Below are 10,227 nucleotides of genomic sequence, written 5' to 3' on the forward strand. Positions count from 1 at the left end.
CCCCACCCACCCCTCTCCAATCACCACTTAACACCCACTCACAGCCTGACTGCAAAAGTCTGGGGCCTTGTCCATGACCCACGAATGAACGACTGATGGCGCCCGTGGTTTCACTCCGGTGGTGGACATTTTTTTGTAGGTTATGTTAACACGGCAAAAAAAGGCTGATTTAGGCACTCGGTCATGAAAATGGCATTATCCTGCTGAAATCATGCAAAAGGCATAAAAAGGCACTTCTGGCATTTATGGCAAAATCCTGGCTCCAGTCATCACCATGGCTTCCCTTGGAGAGGCTGCCTTGCCTGTATTTGTGAGATGCAGGCAGGCTCTGTCTGCACAGGGCATCCCCTCAGAGGGCTCACTCTTTTTTGAAACCCTTCAATTTGTGCTCGCCCCGTGCATGTGATCAGAACACAACACAACCCATTGGATTGTCCAATTTGAGGTCAAAACTCAACTGCCCGCCTCCGTCTCTCTCTCCCTCCCATTGGCAAGCACAATTTATTTAAAGGGGCTAGAATACAAAAACAGAGATGTAACGCTGAGGCTCTGTGAGGCCCTGGTCAGGCCACATTCGGAGCATTGTGAGCAATTTTGGGCACCATATCTGACAAAGGATGTGCTGGATCTGCAGAGGGTCCAGAGGAGGTTTACAAGAATGATCCTAGGAATTAGTAGCTTAACCAATGATGAGTGTTTGTGGGCACTGGGACTGTACCCTCTGGAGTCAGAAGGATGAGGGGGGGACCTCATTGCAACTTAGCGAATAGTGAAAGGCTTGGATGGAATGTTCCAGCACCAGCCCACTGGGCTGAACGGTCCTCCTGTTGACGGTGGGAGGGCGGGTGGCGGCGACGCCACGTCCTCTGGCGGCTCAGAAAATGCCGACCCGGCAGCCGCGGTTTCCTTTGACTCAACTCATCCCATGTACCCCTCACCCTCTGTGGGATAAACATGCCCCTCCGTTCCCTTTAAAACATTTCTCCTCCTGCCTTAAACTTGTGCCCTCCAGTTTTATACTCCCTTGCCCTGGGGAAAAGGCTGACCATTCACCATATCTAGACCCCTCATGGTTCTCTAAACTTCTGCAGGGTCTCTTTCATTCTAAAGAAAATATACCAGACTCCAGCCTCTAGTCCTGCCAACGTCCTGTGAGTCTTTTTTGTACTCAGTAGTAAGTGGACTCCACTGTACTATGGAGACCACTGTAATGTATCAATCTCCTTGGGTAACAGGAAATTTAGCATGTTTCCAATGACTATTACAAACTTCTACAGTTGCACCGTGAAAGCATACTGTCAGCTTGCATCAACAGCTTGGTTTGGGAACAGCTCTGCCGAGACCGCAAGAAATTGCAGAGTTGTGGATGCAGTTGAGTCCATCACACAGACCAGACACTCCACTATACTTCATGCTGCCTCAGGAAAGACTATTGGAAAGACTGGGCTTGTATTCACTGGAGTTTAAAAGGATGAGAGGGAATCTTATAGAGACGTATAAAATCATAAAAGGACTACACAAGCTAGATGCAGAAAAAATGGTCCCAGTGTTGGGGGAGTCCAGAACCAGGGGATACAGTCTAAGAATAAAGGGGAGGCCATTTAAAATGGAGGAGAGAAGACACTTTTTCCACCCAGAGAGTTGTGAATTTGTGGAACTCTCTGCCACAGAGGGCAGTGGAGGCCAATTCACTGGATGAAGCTAAAAGAGAGTTAGATAGAGCTCTAGGGGCTAGTGGAATCAACGGACATGGGGAGAAGGTATGGGAGATAATACGATATTATTTTATACATTAGACTTTGTTACGGTATTATTTTATACATTGTTACTACTTGGGCATTAGGCACCTCTCTAACTAATTAAGGCGCTCTAGACATTCCTTACCCTTGACACGTGTCTGTAACTGCTCAGGCGGCGAGATTCCTTTGCTTTCAGCCTTTACTTACCCCTTAGCCTTTACTTACCCCTGCCCCTGTCAAAAGATAATGGTGGAGCGAGGAGAAGAAACATATGAGTTGGAATGAGTGGGGTGGTACGGGGTGGTACTTGGGAGTTTAATGGTGGCAGGGGTAAAAGGTAAAATGTGAAGGGATACAGACATTCATCATGAGTGGGGTGGTACTTGGGAGTTTAATGGTGGCGGGTTGAAAGGTGAAATATGAACATTCATCATAAGTGGGGTTTAATGGTGGCAAGGTAGACAGGGTGACTGCAAAAAGATGAATGACTGTAAAAAAAGGAGTATGAGTAGGAGATAATGTAACGAAGATAAGGCTGGAAGAATCCTATAAAAAGAGGCTGCCCGATGTACTAAGTGGGCAGTCAGATGGTTGATATCCTGACTGTTCCAGCCGTTGTTTGCAAATAAAGGCTTTTAACTTCTTGAAGAATTCTCCGTGTCATCTGATTCATTTTAAACACAGGTAACCACGACAAAGGTAGAACGGGTTACTGATTGTGGATGATTAGCCATGATCACAGTGAATGGTGGTGCTGGTTCGAAGGGCCGAATGGCCTCCTCCTGCACATATTTTCTATGTTTCTATGAACAATGCCTTGGCCTACATAATCAAGAACCTTTCCCACCCCAGTCATTAGTACTTTTCCCCGCTCCTGTCAGGTAAAAGTTACAGAAGCTTGAAATGTGCACTGTGAAATTCAGGAGCAGCTCCTTCCCCTGTTACCAGGCTTCTGAACAGTCTGAAGAAGAGTCTCAACCCGAAACATCACCTATTCATTATCTCCAGAGATGCTGCCTGTCCCGTTTGGTGTCGATCTTCGAGTCCTTCTATAAACTAGGGTACAGTCCGATTCTCCCCTCGTTGCAGATTTTGGACTTTTTTTCTCTGGGCTGTTATGCTGATAACTATATTCTTCACTCTATACCTTTCTTATGCTCTACCAGTTGTACCTGAGTTTGGCTTGACTGCATGCATGTTCAATGGTTTCTTTATTGTCAGGTGTACAGAGATGCAGCACAATTTGTGTTCTGCATGCGACCCATCCATTTATACCAGGGGGCGTGGCTGTATTCTGCAGCTGCGGCTCACCGGCAGTCTCTCTGTCTTTTTCTTGTTTTTTGTCTATTGTTATCGTCTAAATGTATCTTTCGATTTATTTTTAACTGTATACTAGCAAAGCGGGCCCGTTGGGGCCCGTCCCCACACCCCCATTCTCTCTCCCCCAGCCCCACTCTTACCTCTCCAAGTGTGCCCCGTTGGCCCGTCCTTCTGATCTGTGTATGTCAAGTGACTTGCAATAACAAAAAAGACTACTTTAAAACAATCAGCACTCTCCAAGTGTGGCTGTTGGGCCCGTCCTCCTGATCTGTGTATGTCAAGTGACTTGCAATAACAAAAAAAACTACTTTAAAACAAGCAGTGATTTTCTGGAAACTTTTTGAAACAATGTAGCCGTCACAAGCTGAAGGCTAAATCTGCACCGCAGCGCCCCCCTGAAAAGGGGGGGGGGGGGCAGCGCTTTAAAACCTCTGTAACTTAAAAAACACGCGACCAAATGAAATGAAAATATCACGGCCGAGCGAGCGCCAGATTGGCGATTGAGGCGGTGCGGAAACCGTGGCGCTACGGTCCGCCTTTTTTTCCGCAATCGATGTTACGTCCGGTTCAGGTCATTCCCAAACATATATACTCACAAGATCTGAGTTTTAGATAGATGTGGGGGGGTGGGGGAAACCTTCTTTTCCAATCTCCTCCTCAACGGAGATGCGACCTTTACCGTGTCGTATCTCCGTTCGCGCTACGGCCTAACACCGTGTCGGGGGGGGGGGTGGGGCTCCGTGGCGGGGGGGGGGCTCCGTGTCGGGGGGGGGGGCGGGGCTCCGTGTCGGGGGGGGCGGGGCTCCGTGTCGGGGGGGGCGGGGCTCCGTGTCGGGGGGGGGGGGGTCTCCGTGTCGGGGGGGGGCTCCGTGTCGGGGGGGGGGGTGGGGCTCCGTGTCGGGGTGGGGGCTCCGTGTCGGGGGGGGGGGGGGGGTGGGGCTCCGTGTCGGGGGGCGGCTCCGTGTCGGGGGGGTGGGGCTCCATGTCGGGGGGGGTGGGGCTCCATGTCGGGGGGGTGGGGCTCCGTGTCGGGGGGGTGGGGATCCGTCGGGGGGTGGGGGGGTGGGTGTCCGGGGGAGGGGGAGTTGGGGGGGGCTCCGTGTCGGGCGGGGGGGTCCGTGTCGGGGGTTGTCCGGGGGAGGGGGAATTGGGGGGCAGGGGTGAGTGTCTATGGCGAGGCCCCGTGGGTCTGGTGTGTCTGTGTCCGTGTCCGGGGTCGGGCGGGTGTGGGCGCGGGTGACCTCAGGCCCGGCAGATGGAGAGTGGCGGTGACTGGGTTTCATCACTGATCCACAGGGAGGTGGTGGGTGGGGTGGGGGGGGGGGGGGGGGGGGGGGGTCGATGGGGCGAGGAGGAGGCGGGTAGGGATCTTCCCGTTCATCTCCCATCTCCCACCACACGAGCGGGATCAGTCATCGCGCAGTGTTGTTTCAGCTGCTGGAGCCGGAGGTCAGCGCTCACCCACCCACATCACCCCATCCAGACACCCACCCATGGCCCACCCCACCCCACCCACCCCATGGCCCACCCCACCCCACCCCATGCAGACACCCACCCATGGCCCACCCGCCCACTCCATGCAGACACCCCACCCATGGCTCACCCCGCCCGCCGCCCTCCTCACCCCATCCAGACACCCCACCCATGGCCCACCCCGCCCATCCAGACTCCAGGCAGTGAGCGCCTGCCTCCGGGCTCACACCTGCCTCTGCGCAGGAAGCAACTGCAGATGCTGGTTTCAACCGGAGATAGGCACAAAATGCTGGAGTAACTGGTCGGGACCGGCAACGTCTCTGGAGAGACGGAATAGTGACGCCTTCAGGTCGAGACCGTCTGAAGAAGGGCCTCGGCCTGAAACGTCACCCATTCCTCCTCTCCACTGATGCTGCCTGACCTGCTGAGTTACCCGGCATTTTGTGTCTATCTTCCGACGTTGCCTTAGTTTAGTTTAGTTTAGTTATACAGCGTGGAAACAGGCCCTTCGGCCCACCGAGACCGCACTGGCCAGTGACGCATTACACTATCATTAACTACCATTTACAAGGTGGTGCAGCTGTTGAGTTGCTGCCTCAAGGCGCCACAGACCCACGTTCTCCGGTTTCCTCCCACACCACAATGACCTACAAGTTTGCAGGCTAATTGGCTTGGTAACACAGTAAATGGCCCCTAGTGTGTGCAGGACAGTGTGAGTGTGCGAGGATCACATGGTGGGGCCGGAGGGGCTGCTTGCGCGCTGTATCTCTAAACTAAACGAAGAACGAAACTATCCTACACACACTCGGGACAATCGACAATTTTACCAAGCCAATTAACCTGCAAACATGTACGGCTTTGGAGTGTGGGAGGAAACCAGAGATCCCGGAGAAAACTCATGCGGTGACAGGGAGAACATGCAAACTCCGTACAGGGCGGCACCCGGTAGGTCGGTGTCGAACCCGGGTCACCGGCGCTTGCGAGGCAGCAACTCTAACCGCTGCTCCACCCGTCCGCGCTCTCCCCGGTCACGGATATCCCGGCACCTTCCCCACCCACCCCCCACAGCGTGTCCCAATGGGCCCACCCTCCCAATCCCCGTGACCCCCCAATGCCCCCCCCCCCCCCCCCCCCATCATCACCACCACAAGCAACTACGGACAGGCAGCTGGAGAACACACTGGCCTTTATTGAACATTTATTGTCGCGACTCGGCCCCCCCAGCAAAGAATCACATTCCCTGATCCCCCTCCCCCCCCCCACAGTCCACGGGTGGATGTGTCGCCTCAACGCCAGGAACCCCTCCCTCCCTCCCTCCCACTCCGCCCCCCGACCCGGCTCGGGGGCCTCGGGTCAACCAGTGCTGCAACGCTCCAGCTGTGATTGCCACCAGATGTTGATCGGGACTGTTCCCCACTGAACCCCCCCCCCCCCCCCCCCAGAGAGCCAAGCGCAAAGACCAAATCACCAAACCAACTGTGGATGCGCTCATTGCTCACCCATCACCCCACGATTACAGTCCGCCCCCCCAAAGCAGAAACCCCGCAAACTTGTCCCGCTCTCCACCGACGCTCCTGGACCGGCGGCGGGACATGGCGACCCTGGGGGAGAGAGAGAGAGTTTGGCACAGAGCGACGCCAGCCCACCCGTGTAGCAGTAGTACCGACCCCCGCCCCCCCCCCACCCCCCACCGGGAATAAAACACCCACTTCCCCAGCACCCACAGGACAGCCCAGCACAACAACAGGCCCTTCGGCCCACACTGTCTGTGCCGACCGTGCCGCCAAGACCAAAACTATCTGCCCGCGCTCCCTCCCTCCCTCCCTCCACCTCCGCTCCCCGTATCTCCACGCGTCCACCCAAAAGCCTCTTTAATGACACTGCCGTGTCTGTGTCCGCCAAACACCCCCTCAATTATCAGCAATAAACCCACCCCCACCCCGGGAATAACTGCCCCCCCCCGGAAACCACCCACCCCCTCCCCTTACGGGAATATTCCCCACACACACACCGCTGGCATATATCCCCCCACACACACACACATCACTGGCAAATACCCCCCCACACACACACACATCACTGGCATATACCCCCCCACACACACACCAGAACAAAACCCCCCCACACACACACACACACACACACCAGAACATACCCCACCCCCCCCCCACACACACACACACCAGAACATACCCCACCCCCCCCCACACACACACATCACTAGCATGTCCCAACACCCGCACATACAAACCGCAGCCCCTCCTCCCCCACGGAATGTATCTCCACCCTCGCAACATGGAATTAAATTCACCGCCCATCCGCCGGGAATAACACCAGCCCCCCCGGTGATAATCCCCCCACCGGGAATTAAACTCACCCCCCCCCTCCATCAGAATAATCCCCCGCACAGGGGAATGAACCCCCCCCTGGTGTGGGGTGTGAGGCGGGTGGGGCGCCAGGCGGCCGGCTCGGTTCCTACCTCAGGCTGAATCAGAGGAGGTTGATGAGCTGCTCCCGTGCTCCGAGGCTGCAGAGGGAAGGAGCGGCGTTACAAGTCTACTGGCAACGCCGTGGCGGCAGCGAGGCGCGGACGGACGGACGCGCGCACACGGCCACATGCGCGCACACGCGAGCACGGGCACGCGCACAGGAGTAGGGGCACTCGCCCGGGCACGGGGGGCGGGGCGGGGACGCGCACAGACGGTCACAGCGCAGAAACGTGCACAGATACGCAAGGGACACACGGGCAATAGACAATAGGTGCAGGAGGAGGCCATTCGGCCCTTCGAGCCTGTACGCACCGCCATTCAATGTGATCATGGCTGATCATTCTCAATCAGTACCCCGTCCTGCCTTCTCCCCATACCCCCTGACTCCGCTATCCTTAAAAGCTCTATCCAGCTCTCTCTTGAATGCATTCAGAGAATTGGCCTCCACTGCCTTTTGAGGTAGAGAATACCACAGATTCACAACTCTGACTGAAAACGTTTTTTCCTCATCTCAGTTCTAAATGGCCTACCCCTTATTCTTAAACTGTGTCCCTGGTTTTGGACTCCCCCAACATTGGGAACATGTTTCCTGCCTCAAACGTGCCCAACCCCTTAATAATCTTATACGTTTCGATAAGATCTCCTCTCATCCTTCTAAATTCCAATGTATACAAGCCTAGTCGCTCCAGTCTTTCAACCAATGACAGTCCCACCATTCCGGGAATTAACCTAGTAAACCTACGCTGCACACCCTCAATAGCAAGAATATCCTTCCTGAAATTTGGAGACCAAAACTGCACACAGTACTCCAGGTGCGGTCTCATTAGGGACCCTGTACAACTGCAGAAGGACCTCTTTGCTCCTATACTCAACTCCTCTTGTTATGAAGGCCAACATGCCATTGGCTTTCTTCACTGCCTGCTGTACCTGCATGCTTCCTTTCAGTGACTGGTGCACTAGGACACCCAGATCTCGTTGTACGTCCCGTTCCTAACTTGACACCATTCAGATAATACTCTGCCTTCCTATTCTTACCACCAAAGTGGATAACCTCACACTTATCCACATTAAACTGCGTCTGCCATGCATCCGCCTACTCACACAACCTGTCCAAGTCACCCTGCAACCTCATAGCATCTTCCTCACAGTTCACACTACCACCTAGCCTTTGTATCATCTGCAAATTTGCTAATGGTACTTTTAATCCCTTCATCCGTCATTAATGTATATTATAAATAGCTGCGGTCCCAGCACCGAGCCTTGTGGTACCCCACTAGTTACTGCCTGCCATTCTGAAAGGGACCCATTTATCCCCACTCTTTGCTTTCTGTCTGTCAACCAATTTTCTATCTATGTCAGTACCCTAGTTCCAATACCATGTGCTCTAATTTTGCCCACTAATCTCCTATGTGGGACCTTGTCGAAGGCTTTCTGAAAGTCGAGGTACAGCACATCCACCGGCTCTCCTCTGTCAATTTTTCTAGTTACATCCTCAAAGAATTCCAGAAGATTAGTCAAGCATGATTTCCCCTTCGTAAATCCATGCTGACTCGGAACAATCCTGTTACTGCTATCCAAATGCTCCGCAATTTCGTCTTTTATAATTGACTCCAGCATCTTCCCCACCACTGATGTAAGACTAACTGGTCTATAATTTCCCGTTTTCTCTCTCCCTCCTTTCTTATAAAGTGGGAGAACATTAGCTACCCTCCAATCCACAGGAACTGATCCTGAATCTATAGAACATTGGAAAATGATCACCAATGCGTCCACAATTTCTAACGCCACCTCCTTAAGTACCCTGGGATGCAGACCATCAGGCCCTGGGGATTTATCAGCCTTCAGTCCCATCAGTCTACCCAACACCATTTCTTGCCTAATGTGGATTTCCTTCAGTTCCTCCGTCACTAGGATCTCTGGCCACTAGAACATCTGGGAGATTGCTTGCATCTTCCTTAGTGAAGACAGATCCAAAGTACCGGTTCAACTCGTCTGCCATTTCCTTGTTCCCGTCTGCCATTTCCTTGTTCCCCATAATAAATTCCCCCGCTTCTGTCTTCAAGGGACCCACATTTGCCTTGACAATTTTTTCCTCTTTACATACCTAAAAAAGCTTTTACTATCCTCCTTTATATTATTGCCTATTTTACGGGACACGCGGGCGTGCGCAGGACAGGTGGGCGCGCGCTGGGACAGGTGGGCGCGCGCAGGGACAGGCGGGCGCGCGCAGGGACAGACGGGCGCGCAGGGACAGGCGGGCGTGCGCAGGGACAGGCGGGTGCGCGCAGGGACACAGGGGCGCGTGCAGGGACAGGCGGGCGTGCCCAGGGACAGACGGGCGCGCGCAGGGACAAGCGGGCGTGCGCAGGGACAGGCGGGCGCGCGCAGGGACACAGCGGCGCGCGCAGGAACAGACGGGCGCGCGCAGGGACAGGCAGGCGCGCGCAGGGACACAGGGGCGCGTGCAGGGACACAGGGGCGCGCGCAGACAGGCGGGCGCGCGCAGGGACAGACGCGTGCGCGCAGGGACAGGCGGGTGCGCGCAGGGACACAGGGGCGTGCACAGGGACACAGGGGCGTGCACAGGGACGGACGGGCGCACGCAGGGACAGGCGGGTGCGCGCAGGGACAGGCGGGCGCGCGCTGGCACAGACGGGTGCGCGCAGGGACAGGCGGGCGCGCGCAGACAGACAGGCACAGTAAGGATGTGTAACACTGTGGACAGGGGCGGAGCTGGGGTCTGAGGGAACTTACTCAGGGTGGGACCGTAGCCGCTCTTACCCGCTGTAAAACACACACACAGTTAGTGACGCGACCCCGCATCAGCCTGGTCTAAACACACAGATTCAGCAGCTGCCCCGTCAGCTCCGGACACACTCACACAGCGGACACGGGCACCGCTGTGACCGGCAAGCAAGAGTGCGACAGGCCGCAGGTCAGGGCTGGGCCCGGCCCCGACAACGGGACACCGGCTCCCGCCAACACCTGACCACAGCCCGCCCAGGGGGGGGGGGGGGGGGGACGCATGGGGTGGGGGTGTTGGAGGAAGCGGAGAACAGCGGGAGAGAGGGGGTAGCAGGGAACGGCAGGGAGGGGGAGAAGGCGGCGTGCAGGGGGTGGAGCGAGGGGGAGAGAGGGCAGGTGCGGGAGGGTGGGAGGGGGAGGGAGGAGACGGGCGAGGGACGGCGGAGACAGGGGAGAAGGGG

At 55.6% G+C, this 10,227-nt stretch overlaps 1 long non-coding RNA gene across 1 annotated transcript; it reads right to left on the reverse strand.

Annotated features, from left to right (window-relative positions):
• Positions 1–5,984: 5,984 nt before the first annotated feature.
• LOC144611130 (uncharacterized) lies at positions 5,985–9,979 on the reverse strand. Its single transcript, XR_013549483.1, has 3 exons — positions 9,776–9,979; positions 7,012–7,059; positions 5,985–6,133 (listed from the first exon to the last, which is right to left on the reverse strand). It is a non-coding gene; the product is annotated as an uncharacterized LOC144611130 (long non-coding RNA).
• Positions 9,980–10,227: the final 248 nt, after the last annotated feature.

Source organism: Rhinoraja longicauda, chromosome 39 (assembly GCF_053455715.1).
Source record: "Rhinoraja longicauda isolate Sanriku21f chromosome 39, sRhiLon1.1, whole genome shotgun sequence".
Classification (NCBI taxonomy): Eukaryota; Metazoa; Chordata; class Chondrichthyes; order Rajiformes; family Arhynchobatidae; genus Rhinoraja; species Rhinoraja longicauda.